Source organism: Lissotriton helveticus, chromosome 9 (assembly GCF_964261635.1).
Source record: "Lissotriton helveticus chromosome 9, aLisHel1.1, whole genome shotgun sequence".
Lineage (NCBI taxonomy): Eukaryota > Metazoa > Chordata > Amphibia > Caudata > Salamandridae > Lissotriton > Lissotriton helveticus.
The window spans coordinates 1,224,426,786-1,224,440,779 of record NC_136070.1 but is presented as its reverse complement, the minus strand read 5'-3'; positions in this window follow the sequence as shown (position 1 = coordinate 1,224,440,779).

The following is a 13,994-nucleotide window of genomic DNA, read 5'->3' as shown; positions in this document are numbered from 1 at the left end:
CATAATCAAATGTACTTTAATAATAATAACATATCCCACGTCTCGCATAATGAAATCCTTTTATGTTAAATTCGTGTGAGCTTGAAACGAGAACATTGTTTTGCGTTTCAATACCCCACTGCAGTAAATTTCTCGCTGCATTTTCTGGCATTTGCATAAAGAGCGTTTCTCCGCCTTTCTTTGGATAACACAGAAATGATTTTTTAAGAGCCCCCGGGGACAAAGAACAAGGAAAGGAGCTGAGGTACGCACAGAAACTATGGGCCCTATTCACTCCAGCATTTCCGCAGCTAAATCAAATTTTGAAGCATAAGCGCCTCTATTCACGAGGTTTAAGCCTATGTTTGGCATTCATCAGATGTGAATGTACACTCCTAAATAGATTTGCTTGCACATAATACACCAGTATGCTGTGTTATTACACGGGAGCAAAAAGTGCGGGAATGCTTGCCTACGTAAATGCCACTACCAGCCGCGGCCGGTAGTGGGAGTACCGGCCGGGCGGTGACGTGGGGAGGGGGATGGGCAGGGTGGGAGGTAGTAATGTATGGATTACGGACTTTAAAAGGTAAGTAAACATAAAAATAAATACAACGAATTTCGTTTGCACACACTGCATCGCATTTGGTGATGCAGTGTGTGCAACGAAATTCGTTTGATTTATTTTTATGGTTAGATACTACCCAGAGGTAATGAAACTTGTGATGAAGGTGTTGCACTCTAGCAAGGTATGTGCTCTTGACTTACCTATACATAAACAATGTCATATACTCCCAGGATCTGAACATCATCCCATCAACATTAGACCTGGCCCAATGCTTCTGCAACACAAAAAGGAAGTAAATACCTACCTAGCTTCATCTTGATAGTTGCATGGCTTCTCTCATCCATACAATGGGAAGTTCTACTTACTGCAAGTAACATTTTGATCAGGGTTGTCAAGTCTGGGTCCAAGAGAAATGCATCCATTCCAGATTTTCAGGACTACCTCTGTTCAAATATAATGAATATTTGGCACGGATCTAGCCCTCTTTGACCTTTGTTGGATACCTATCTTCTAGGTATGAGTACACGGAGTTGGAAACTTTGTAGGTCATTTCTCCTGTTGGATTTGAGTTTGACCAATGCCTAACAACTGGATTTATGGTCACATCCAGAGGTTGTGCAACCTCAATTAGAGTTATGGCTTTCTCCAAAACAGCATACTAGCTTTCACAAGTTGGCAAATAGAGAAGTTGTCTTCTATGGGCAGTGACAAATTACAAACCATCATCTTTGCTTGCCAGACAGAGTCATGGATCATATAGCAAACATTAGCCAAACAAAAAAGAATATTGATTTCTCCCATACATAAAACGAATTATGATGAGAATGACATCTCCTACCTTCAAGCAGAACAAAGGACACAGCAACACCCAATGCCACTGTTTTCACTCAACCATGCGGGATGCTATCATACCTAAATATTGAGTTTTAAATGCTGTGGTACCAAAATATCATAGCCAGAATATAAGCATTTGAAATATCTGAAATGCCTGAGCATGAAAATGTAGGGTTCACTATGGCAAGGTCAGGCGAATTCTTTGCAACCAAGAACCCCCTATTCCTGCCCTCCAAGCCCGAAAACATACATTTTTTGCTACATCCTGATACCATTTATAGGTCGCAGGATTCGCAGCAGCTCTATGTATGAAAGTGTCTAGTGTTTCTAGAAAGTTTTACACTTCAAACTTTATCCATGAGTAAAATATTTCAAAAGGGTATGAAGCCAGTGCATTTACAATAAAGGTTACCTCACTCCCTGTGTTAGGAAAATCCCTTAGCCAAGAGTGTATGTGTAATTGGTGCATTTAAATGTACCCCTATGGGAGTAGGTTGCTCCATTTCAAAGCATATTTAAAATATGAGACTCTAAAGAGAAATAAAAAAACTTTTATAAGTCAAGCACTTCACAAATCTACAGCAGAGAAGGAGGAGCACCTATCTGGACTGAAGGAGGTGACCAGTATTACAACAGATGTCTCTGCTAATAGTAAATAATTGTAGCTATAAGGAAAACCAGATCTTAGCACGGTGAAATGAGGAGAAATGCTTTATTTCTCCTCGTTTTTGCTGTTTCTATGTGTGCTGCATTCCATAGAAACAGAAAAATGACATGAATGATTGTTTATGTACGGGAAGGTGTTCCGTCCTGCACATAAACAATCATTTCCCCCAACACAGGCACCTTTGCACTAGAGTGCATGGGTGACTGCGTTGGGGCTAGGCAACTTAAGTCACGCCAGCGCTAGGGGTGCACTGTATCTTTGTAAATATGGTGCATCCCTGCGTTTTCAAAATTGCGTTAATGCCACGCTCCGTCATTCTGTTGTTCATATGCCCCCACATCCTTTACCTTCTGCCGGTTGACACATGTATAAGCTTTTATTCCGCCAAAAGCAAAATAAAGGCGAAAATTGTGAAGCTAGATACTGGGCTGGAAACTGTGCACTGGACAAGAAAAGAGTAACTAACCTGCGTTCTGCTCTTTGGTGTGCAGGACATCACCCCACATGGAACTATTTCATTCATCTGAAGTTTGACAGGACAGACCAGGGACAGAAAGGCACATTAAGGCACATTTTGTGTGAAATTTGCTTCTGCAATAAATGTGCTTGCTGCATGTGCACACTTTGCATTGCACACATGCAACACAAGAGTTGCCATCGGGGGTGCAGCAGTCTACCTGGATGTATGACATTACAACGCATGCTTTTACCACGCATGCCTTTACAACGCGGTTTTTACAACGCAAACCTTTACAACGCATAGCGCTTTGGAGTGCTGGATAGTGAATAGTTTAATTTACTATTCCAACTCCAGTCCCCGTGGACACTAGGGAAGGTGTTGGATAGTAAGTTAAACGTATTCCCTATCCTAGAGCGCCCCCCAGCGCAATGCGTTGTAATGGTTTGCGTTGTAAAAGTTGCGTCGTAAAGGCACTGCGTGGTAAAAGTTGCGTTGTAAAGGATGTTTCCCGTCTACCTTGATACAATATTATTCTGTGTGTAGACTCCAACTTGTTAACATTCAACTAATGTGAATAAAAGTGTTTCCCCATGCAGAGAGGTTTTGCCATAGGCAAAGTGGGCTCTGGCCGAGGGCCCCAGCCTTTCAGGGGGCCTCCTTTAAGAGCAAGCTATGTTCTGTAGAGTCTTACATTGATGGCCTTGAGGAAGTCGTAAACAAATTGTTTTACATTTTAAATACCATTTTCCTTTCATTTATTTTGAATGTGGGTGATGTGTGAGAGTTTATTACAGACATTTTGCAGAGAAATATTGTGTTTATGTTTCATGCAACATCCAAAACAAGTTTCCTTTAGCAAAAAACAGGACCTTACTTATGAGAAATGGGAGGGCATCACAGAGATTATTTGCAGTAATATTTGTGAGCTGCTGCGATATTACAATTTTGAAAACATAAGTCACTATCCCTGAATCGTGCATGTAAACAAATGTAAAATTTGCTTGAGTGTGTCTGTGCACTATCAGTGGCCTATCCAAAGAGGTCATTAAAAAGCTGAAATTGGATCTGAAATTCAAAGCTGTTCTGGACAGGGGCCTCCAAAATCCGTTGGGCTCAGGGCCCTCAAAATCCTTAAAATGTCCCTGTTCCCTTGACATCCAGTGGTTTTAATAGCATCCTGGCTGCTGTCTGCATGCCTTGCTAATTGACCCTTGCCCTCTACGCTGCTTACGTCTGCTTATTGCTACAGATTATGAATTGCATTGGGGAGGGTGGATTTTAGGTCAGCAAAATGAGTCTTGTCTCTTGACCTTTAGAACCCACCAGGGACAGGATTGTGTGATATATGGTTGAGGCCTCACAACATTTCACAAGGGGAGAGATAGTGCACAGCACAGCACAACACCCCCAGTTCTCTGGCCCGGCCTCAGCAGGTGGTCCCTTCTGGCCTGAGGGATGCTTTTCTCTCGACCTATGCCTTGTCACGGTTATACATCAGAAAACACTATTGTCAGTGCAATTCATCACTGCCCTCCATTTTGCTTCTACTTTGCAACTCTCCCACCCCCCAGCTTTGCTTTCTCCATAGAAGAATCAGGGCTCCTTAAACCCTTCAACATAGCCTAGATATCTTAAGATGACAATTAGCGCTTTATAAAACACTTACTTAAATAATAAACTAAATAATTACTTTTAGCTTTCCGCGCAGGACTGAGGAGGAAAGGTGACGTCCGTCCGGACTGAAAGGTAGTAGGAGGCGCTGCCCCAGGATACCTCAAATGTATGTGGTCGAGCTCTGACAGAAAAAGGTACGCCCTGTCATCAAGGATGCTTTAGAACCAGAAGCAAATTGTAGTGCTGCGTGAACTTATCTCGTGCATGGAGCACTATGAGGCAGATTTACGTTTCCAGGCGCATCCCTGCAAATCAGCAGGGATGCGCCAGGAAACTTGCGAACCGCAAAACCACCCGTGCGCCACCACTGATGCGCCGCATTTACAATGCGGCGCACTGTGGCTCAAGGATGGGCAGATGCGTGTCTCATCCCCCAGTGGAAATGCGGTGCATTGCTGGAGTCGCGCCGCAAACGTGACGTGGCTCCAGCAAGGCTCTGGGGTGCCCTATGCCTAACATGCTGCCTCAATCCTTACGCCTGCTTCAAGCAGGCGCAGGGTTATGACGCAGCATGGCCGTAAAAGTGACTCAGTGAAAACTTGTAGATTTCACTGCTTCACTTTTACGAGGCGTACCTGCGAGGGAACAGCCACCCTGCGCTGGAACGCCCACATGAAACCTGACGCAGGTTTCATGTGGCGCAGGGGTTTACGTGACGCATCGCCCTAGATGCGTCACGCTACAAATACGGCGCAACATGGCACATGATTTACGCTGCCGCCGCGTCACAGAAGTGACGCAGCGGCGGCGTAAATGCTTTGCAAGGGGGTTGTAAATTTCCCCCCAAGTAATTGTTATATGTGGCGCAGCTTCTAACTTGGCACTTAAGTAAGCGCTTTGAGATTCGCAAAGGTAGGAAAGCGCTACACATACAACAACAGAATACAGTTCCTTCCAAAGTGGCCTGAGCCGAGAGGCGCGGGTTGTCTCTCTCCTCCTTGTTTCCAGGTCACTAATCTCTGTGGGAAGGCGACCAGGGCAGACACCTTCAGATAGACAACTTCCGCTAACCTACCACAGGAATCCTCGCATCTCTCCTTGTTTGCCAGTATTTTAGAATGCCTTTATGGTGGATTACATTTTACAGTAATTAATGCCTTCAATAAAGCCTCGCTTTAGCTCCCCTGGGACCGCCCCCGAGTTCCCAGGGCCTGCCTGTCAGACAGAGCTAGCAGTAAGTGGTTTCAGGGCTTCAAAGTGCTCTACGTTTTATCAAAAGTGAAACGTGAACGAGGCGACGTTTATAAAGTTATTTTCTGCCTCCATGAGAGAGCGCCTCTCTCAGCAGGCATGGAATGGTTAACTATACTCTTGAGAACACTTGTGCGCTCTGTGGAACTGATTACCTCGACTTTCACGAATTGCAACGCACAAGGGAACTTACTGCGCTGCGAGAAAGGGAGAGAGAAGAAATGCGCCATATTTACTAAGACATAGGGCACTTTGGGTCTCTTTCTTTCTGATCTCCCCTTCCACTGGTCCACTTGTTGCATCCTAGTGCCAATGCAGGCACCCTGGCTGCACGACGCATGGGTGCCTGGGCAGTGGCGTAACCAGTGCTTGAAATGCCAAAGTAGAAGTGCAGGTACCAGGCCCGGCTCCAGGAATTTTTAATTGGGTGGGCCAAGGACGCATTTGGGTGGGCCACTGCGGGCTCGATTTGTCGCATATATGTCTAGGCAGGCCTGCTTCAAGGCCCTCCTTTACCTCTTCTTAGTCTTACAAGGCCCAGTAAAACTCACTCTTTTCCAAATCTCTTTTTAATGTTATCACTCACAAAAAGTGTTTTTTCTATGTAATGTTCCTTTGATGGGAAGAGGAGGTTTCTGAGGTGGGAGTATCAGGCAAGTGACACTTCTCTGGCTCCCTCTGTGAGAATCCCTCTTCATTACTACCTCCACCTGACCACGGACTCTTCAACGCACTCCCTTACAAGCTTGATTAGCCACTACTCCTCTCCAGTGCACCTTATCTCAAAGATGACCTTGGGCCCCGCCCCATGTCAGGCACCATCTCCCGGTAAAAACATTAGTAAAATCACCTTCATACTTAAAACATTGAATAGAGCAATAAATATAATTAGCACGCACTTTAAAGTATGTTCCACAGTGGCCCTTATGGCCCGACTGCTAATTAAATAAACAAAAACAGAAAGGCCATGACAGGGCCGGCTTCAGCGCTGATGCAAAAGTCTTTTTTGGCGCTGCACCAAAAACCTCTTTCTCCATAAATACCTTTACTACCACCTTCCAACAGTGTACCTCATCCGTCCATGCCCCCCTATTGACCTCTTCCTCGGATTCCCTCACTGCCACACGCCACAAGTACACTCATCTCCCCATAGCCCCTCCCCTTTATGACCTCCTCCTCGGATTCCCTCACTGCCACCCTCCCCCAGTGCCCCTCGTCTCTCTGTAGCCCATCCCCCTCATGACCTCCTCCTCAGACTCCCTCACTACCACCCTCCACCGGTGCCCCTCATCTCTCCCTACTTTCCTCCACCCCATGACCTCCTCCTCGGATTCCCTCACTGCCACCCTCCCCCAGTGCCCCTCGTCTCTCTGTAGCCCATCCCCCTCATGACCTCCTCCTCAGACTCCCTCACTACCACCCTCCACCAGCGCCCCTCATCTCTCTGTAGCCCATCCCCCTCATGACCTCCTCCTTAGACTTCCTCACTACCACCCTCTACCAGTGCCCCTCATCTCTCCCTAGCTTCCCCCTCCACCCCATGACCTCTTCCTCGGATTCCCTCACTGTCATCCTCCAACAGTGCCCCTCATCGCTCCATAGCCCCTCCCACTACCTCCTCCTCGGATTCCCTCACTGGCACCCTCCACCAGCGCCCCTCATGTTTACGTATCCCCTCTCTCATATGCATTTAATTTGTTGTATAACGCTGCTCATATCAATGTAGTGTGTGTCAGTACTTTACACCACGTACACACTTACAGAGACAATGAATCATTAAAGTATGTAAATCAGTCTACAGGGAATGTCACATAAGCCAATGAGGATTACAAGGTGTAGGAATCATAGGTCATCTATTCTGGTGTAGTATATTTTAAGAGGGTTTGGTCTGGGGAAACACAACCTTAGGATTTAAAGAGTATTCCATGGGGGTCAGCTTTACTGATAAAAATGTATATCTGCCCAAACATACTCATTAGAATAATGAAAAGACTAGGGAAGTTCTAACTATATCACAAAACAAAAAAAGCGAAGTTCTAATTATACCATTCATGTTTGTTTGCAGCTCTTTGGGGTAGTTCGTTGTTCACTGCCTTTTGTTAGGATTGTAACTTCTGAAGTAACACAAGGATCTCTGTGACAAAGGCAGTAACCCACTGAGCTATCCACATAAAATACAGTGCGTCTGCATTTAAAAAATACTAACAGACAAACGATTGCTCTAAAGCAGGATCATTAATCACCAACTTTATCTGGATATTGCCATTTTGTATGGTTTTATTGTTGACCAGCTTCGGCTATGATGAAATGATAAAAACTGTTTAAATGAAGCACATACGAAGTATGCGTCCTGCTGGGCCTGTGCAGATTTTAAAAAGAATTTTTTTTGTAACACATTCTCTTACCTACTCTATTAGTCATATTTTGTGTCACAGCCTTATGTGATAAGCAGCTGCAGGGGTCAGGGGGTGACTAGGAATAAACAGACCACTTTCCACTGCGCTGCATAGAAAAAGAAATATCAACGCAGCAGGACAGTAGGCAAAGGTTACCAAATTAACATGTTAATGGTCTTTTAAAGACCTGTTAAGTACTTTGGTGCGGCTGCAATAATCTTAAACTGTCTGTGTGTGTGTGCGCCCGGGAAGCTGTCTCCCCGGGCTGACACACACGACCTGCGCGTTGCGCGCCTGCCTTCAAGCCCTCACTGCGAGGGCCAAGGCTCCTGTTTGGGTGGGCCAGGCTCATCTTTGGGTGGGCCGGGCCCACGCGGCCCACCCGCTAGAACCGGGCCTGGCAGGTACTCTGAACCAGAGTACCTGCTTGTTTCTGAGAAGTGCCAGTACTCTCCAATTAAATGTATTACGTCACTCTTAAAAATTGCCGGTACTCTCCCTCTCAAAATAGAAAAGTGCCGGCACTCAGTACCGGGCAGTACCGGCCAATTTAAAGCACTGGGCGTAACAAATGCCCCCGCAGTGCAGGGGGCCCCCCTAATTCCATGAGGGCCCCTCAGCTCAGTTCCCTGGACTCAGAGCTCCTGAGTGTGTCCGCAGGGGAGGCCCTCTATATACTTTTTAGGTGGCCCCCCTCAAGTTTTGTTACGCCACTGGGCCTGCATTGTGGTCAGAATGGTTTTTGTCTTCACAGTGATGGGCAACACAGGCCAGGGCACAGAGACAGCCACTCTCACTCTGCTGGGTGTCCTCTTTTAAAGTGGCTCAAGGTGACCAGTGAAGGTGGGTGTAACCGCCCCCTTGTACTATTTGTGATGGGAAGTGTCCACTCTCTTCCTCACAGGCCGGGGGAGGAGGGACTGAAGCTGATCAGAGAGTACCACTGACCGGCAACTAGAAGTTGACTTCGGAGCCTCCCAGTGGGCGTAGGACCCTCCAAGGAGGGGGCACCATATCACTGCATCCTCCTGATGAGGGGTACCAGGGTGCTCCAGGGCCAGAGGGTGTCTTTTGGCCCCTGCCAAATTAAGTGTATCCTCAGCCACATGACACTTGGGGGTGTGGGGACCTTAACATCCAAGAGCTCAGCACCCAATCTGAGAAGGTAACTGCTTAGCTCCCCAGTGGGCCAGATGTAACTGGAACTGGACCAAGAGCACACAGGTGATCTGTCCACATAACTTGTTCCTAGAAATGAGCATGGGCGAAGCCCCTACGCTCTCCTGGTTGGGGTAGGCCATGAATATTGAATGTGAGGAGGACAGTATCAGGATATGCGTCTCTCCGAGGAACTTGCACCTGATCTAGATTTGCCGTAGAGCAATGATGACACGGCAGACCCTCTGCGACTATATGACGTATCACTAAGGGATGGCAAAGGATGCAAAACTTAGATTTTTGTCTTGGAATCCAACATGAACATGCCTCCCCTATCTCTTCTCCCACACAGAAGACCTCTGCAAACCAAGACATGTGTACCATGCGGTGTGCCACACGGTGTACCATGTGGTAACATCATGCAAAGTTCCAGTTTACCAAATATTATAGTATGTTACAACTGTATGAATCAGGTACATACCTGTCAACGTACAAAATATTTTTTATATTTCAAGAGGTGCGGGCCTGGTGCCGTGAGCCAACTAAGAGGCACTCTGCCCCCCCCCCCCCCCCCACCAAGCCCCCCCGACCTCCTCTAAAAAAAACTAAAAACAAAGGGTCACTGAGTCTGTCGCCAATGTCCTGGGGAGGGGGTCACACCTTTTATGGACATTGGCTGCTTACAGCCTCCGAAAATAAGCTGCAAATCCACTGTTTACTGCGTTTTTCAGCTTGTTTTCCTTGCCACCGTGTGATTTCAGCTCCTCACCGGGTGCGTGCATTTTTTAAATTTGTTTTGCATTTATAGAATTCTGAATGATTCACTAGACACACAAGAAGATCTTTTTAATCCAACCATCTCCGAATGCCTCAAAGATAAATAGAGAAAAGCTTCATTTGAGAGTTTGGTGATGTTTTCTATTTTTTTTTAAGTAGCGTCTGTCTCTTTAAGACAAGCAGGCTGATTTTAAAAAAGCTTGTGGATATTCACTTTGCGATTTAATGAATTAGTAGATCAGTTGCACCACAAAATGTAGGGCATGTAGCAAAATGTTTGTGTGCAATTTGCAACATTAGTTGTGAATTGCCGGTAACACACATGGCCACAAGTTTCCAATCCTGGGCAATTCTGCTACAATTCGTTGTAAGGAATAGATCCAAGTGGTTCAATGGACGAGATCCATCACTGCAAGCCCCAGGACACACAAACTTGTCAAATAGAAGGAATGGAAACAATTTGTCCTGATGACATGGAATTAGGTGAAACCTCTACATCTGTGTATCAGAAAAGTAACAAAGTGGCTTCTACAGTCGTCACTCGTCTTGCCCCATCAAGGATGCTTTGAAGCTCGAGTGGCTGGCCCTAATTTACAGCTTAAACTCTGTGTGTGGATTTATTTATTTATTTATAAAGTTTTATATAGCGCGAACAAGATCCCGAGGGATATCAGAGCGCTTTACAATATGATGGAAGGAAAGACATAAATGCAATATCCACATATTGGTTCTTCTACCTCCTTCCTGTTCAGTTTCCTTCTTCCAGACCTACATTTCAAGGTCTTGAAGATCATAACCCCAGTTTTCCCCAGATTAGAATGTATCTCCCCTCCCACTCAGGACCTTCTGCAGAAGACCAAAGTACCAACCAGATCTCTGCCTTTACTGCAGCCCTGACTCCTCCCACCCCAGCCATGCTGAGCCCAGAATACACTGCACTCTCCACCTGGAATAATGCAGGTTCATCAGTCCGGAAAATAGCATTCATTAGTTAGCATGAATAAAGCATACACGCTCATGAGTCATTAATGAGTTATCACAACGAATCATGCGGGAATCCCCTTTGGGCTTACTACAGAGCATTGTACGGGCAACAAACCTTTCCGCCAGTCATCAGAAGGCATTAGAGGCCTTTCCCGGCTTCCGATATGCAAGGACACGTAAGGCATAGTTCATAGAAGTTATTCTTCCAATCCACGCAACGGCATGGCAGCAAAAAAGTCATGTTTACAGCGTGTGCTAATCAACAGAATTAATAAATGGAATTTAGGCGATTACGAAAGACATCTTGGGGAGATTCATAAAGTGTCCCTGGGTACTGCATACCACTTGTTGCTTTTCATTGACTTTGTGGTTTGTAACTCACATTTTCTGGATTTCTATTTGCTGCTTTTGTTTATTTTAGGCTGTGCAGCTTGAGTTCTCCCCTCTCTAAGAGCAAAGTCTTTTCACAATCCCTCTCCTAGTATTGTTCCAGCAGTGCTCCTTTCCATAAACAGGACTGTAAATCTTGTCACATTGGTGTGCATTCAAAGACAGATGTCAAATGCCAAGATCGGTCTACCAAGGGAGATGGTGTTTCTCCAGATTCAGAGTAAGATGATTTATGTAACCATTTTGCTGGCTAGTGGGGGTAGGAAAGGGTCTTTTTCTAGCACACAGCAACATTTAAATGAACTGTGCAAATATTTCATAATATATCAGAATTAGGAAAGCACAAATGAAGCACGTTTGGTTAATTCTGTAGTATGTTAGAAACAAATACTTTAATATGACCAAAACAAATCACTACACTAGGTGATGCCATTTCCATACATTATTGTTTGTTTGCTGTATAGTTTAATAATAAAACTGTATATCTGTGTAAATGTAATGATCTTTTCAAATGAAAATGTGTTGCCTGTAATGGCAGTGCACCACCGCACCATGCAAACTCCACTTTAAACAACTCTATTCAACTCGCACCACTCCATGCCACTACACTCTGCACCACTGCACTCTACTACACTTTGTACCACTACATTCTACGCCACTGAATTCTATGCCACTTCATTTTACGCCTCTCGACTCTACTCTGCACTACTCTACTCTATGCCAATGCACTCTTCACCACTGCACACTACACCACCCCAGTCTTGCCCACTTCACTCTACTCTACACAACTGCACTCTACACAACTCCACTCTACACCACTCTGCAACACTGCACTCTATGCCAATACATTCTACGCCAATGCAGTCTTCTCTGTACCACTCCACTTTATGTCGCTGCACTCGACACCAATACACTGTACACCACTCTAATATACTCCGCAGAAGTGCACTTTACGCCCCTTTACTCTACGTCATCACACTCTACTTTACACCACTGCACTCTAGCTTGCACCACTCCACTCTACGCAACTTCACTCTACTATGAAACAATGTACTCAACACCACTGCACTCTATGCCACTTCATTCTACACAGTCTACTCCACTCTGTGCCACTCCACTCTATGCCACTGCAATATACGCCACTGCATTCTATGTCACTCTACTCAAGACCACTGCGCCCTATACCAATGCAGTCTACACAGCTGCACTATACTCCACCGTACTCTACGCCACTACACTCTATACCATTTTACTCTGTTACTGCACTCTACACCACTGCAGTCTAGTCTGCAGCACTGTAGTCTATGCCACTGCTCTCTATTCCACTCTACTCTGTGCCACTTCAGTCTACACCTATGTACTCTCTGCCACTGAACTCTGCCCCATTCTACTCTTTATCACAGAACTCTATGCCAATGCTGTAATGGGTTTCGACAGGACCAAGCACAAATTGCCATTTTAGTTACACGTTAAAACTTGACATCTTTTTGAACAGTGACTTTGTTCACCTTCTACACTCTCAACCACAGCTTCGGTCGGCTGACCTCGCCCTCGCCACCATTCCACGCATCCACCGAATGACCACCGGCGGCAGATCCTTCTCCCACCTCGCCGCCAAGACATGGAACACCCTACCCAGCCACCTGTGGCAAACACAGGACCTGCTGACCTTCCGGAGACTTCTCAAGACCTGGTTGTTCGAGCAGTAGCAGCTCTCCCCCCCGCCCTCCCCCTCAGCGCCTTGAGACCCTCACGGGTGAGTAGTGTGCTCTACAAATGAAATGATTGATTGATTGATTGCACATACATGGTACAATACTTAGAAATGGTTCTGCAGGCAGCACATTTCTTAGTAGGCACACTATGAAGTTGCTCAGTACACTCTGTCCAAGTATAAGAACAATGAGTACGATACTCTGTTTTTTTTGGTCCGGTTGGAGACAGGTCTGATATGCCAAGACAAACAAACACATCAGTGCTGCACCTCTAACACAGTGCGATTGGAACCATGCTCTTATAATATAAACCACCTCTGACCTAAATGCACCAGAGAGGCACTTTTATGGATTATCCTGGATGCTGTGACTAAGATGCAGTCCTGCTGACTCCAATCTCTAAGCTACAAAGGATGTAGCCCTGCTCTACACCAAAGTGGCTTTCTGATATATCATAAACACGTATGGGGAGTTTGGTTGCCCAAATAGACCTGGCAGAGGGTACTCCCACTATGCTTCTGATAGTGTAGGTAGGAGTATAAGTTTATGCATTATTAGCTACTAATATATTCACACCATATTGTTATAATGGTTGAACTATGTAGTTGAGGTTTATTTTATTTAGTGGCAAGACTATATTGAACAATGTAAAGCTGTGTGTGTATATATATTTATGAATATATATCATAGTTGGTTTTGGACAGTAGAACACCTAACAGGTTTGTTCTGAGGTCATTTTACCCGCTGGTGAACCTAACACATGACCTTAAACACGTCTCCACTAGAACAGTAAACAGTAAACAGTAATATTTTATTTGATCCAGACCTCAACTGAGATCAACAAATACAGAATTAAAATAATTTTAAATACTCATAAAAATGATTAGATAAAAGACTTTTGCTTTTTAGACTCATTACAAGATGGTACAGTAGCAATATTCTACCACCGACTCATACAGCATTAGATAGGATTAGATAAGGTAAAATCTTCAAGTTGTGCTTATGATTTAAAACAGCTTCAAAAAGCTTTTTAAGAACTTAAACAGATTATGGCAAACAAATTAATTAACCGGAGAGTTACACAATGTAATTAAATCTTGGGCAGAGAATGTGTTATACTTTAATTGAATTGGCGTTATATAACGTTGATGAGCCATAACTATGCTCACATTAGGACATATTAATAAAACTGTGGAGCAAA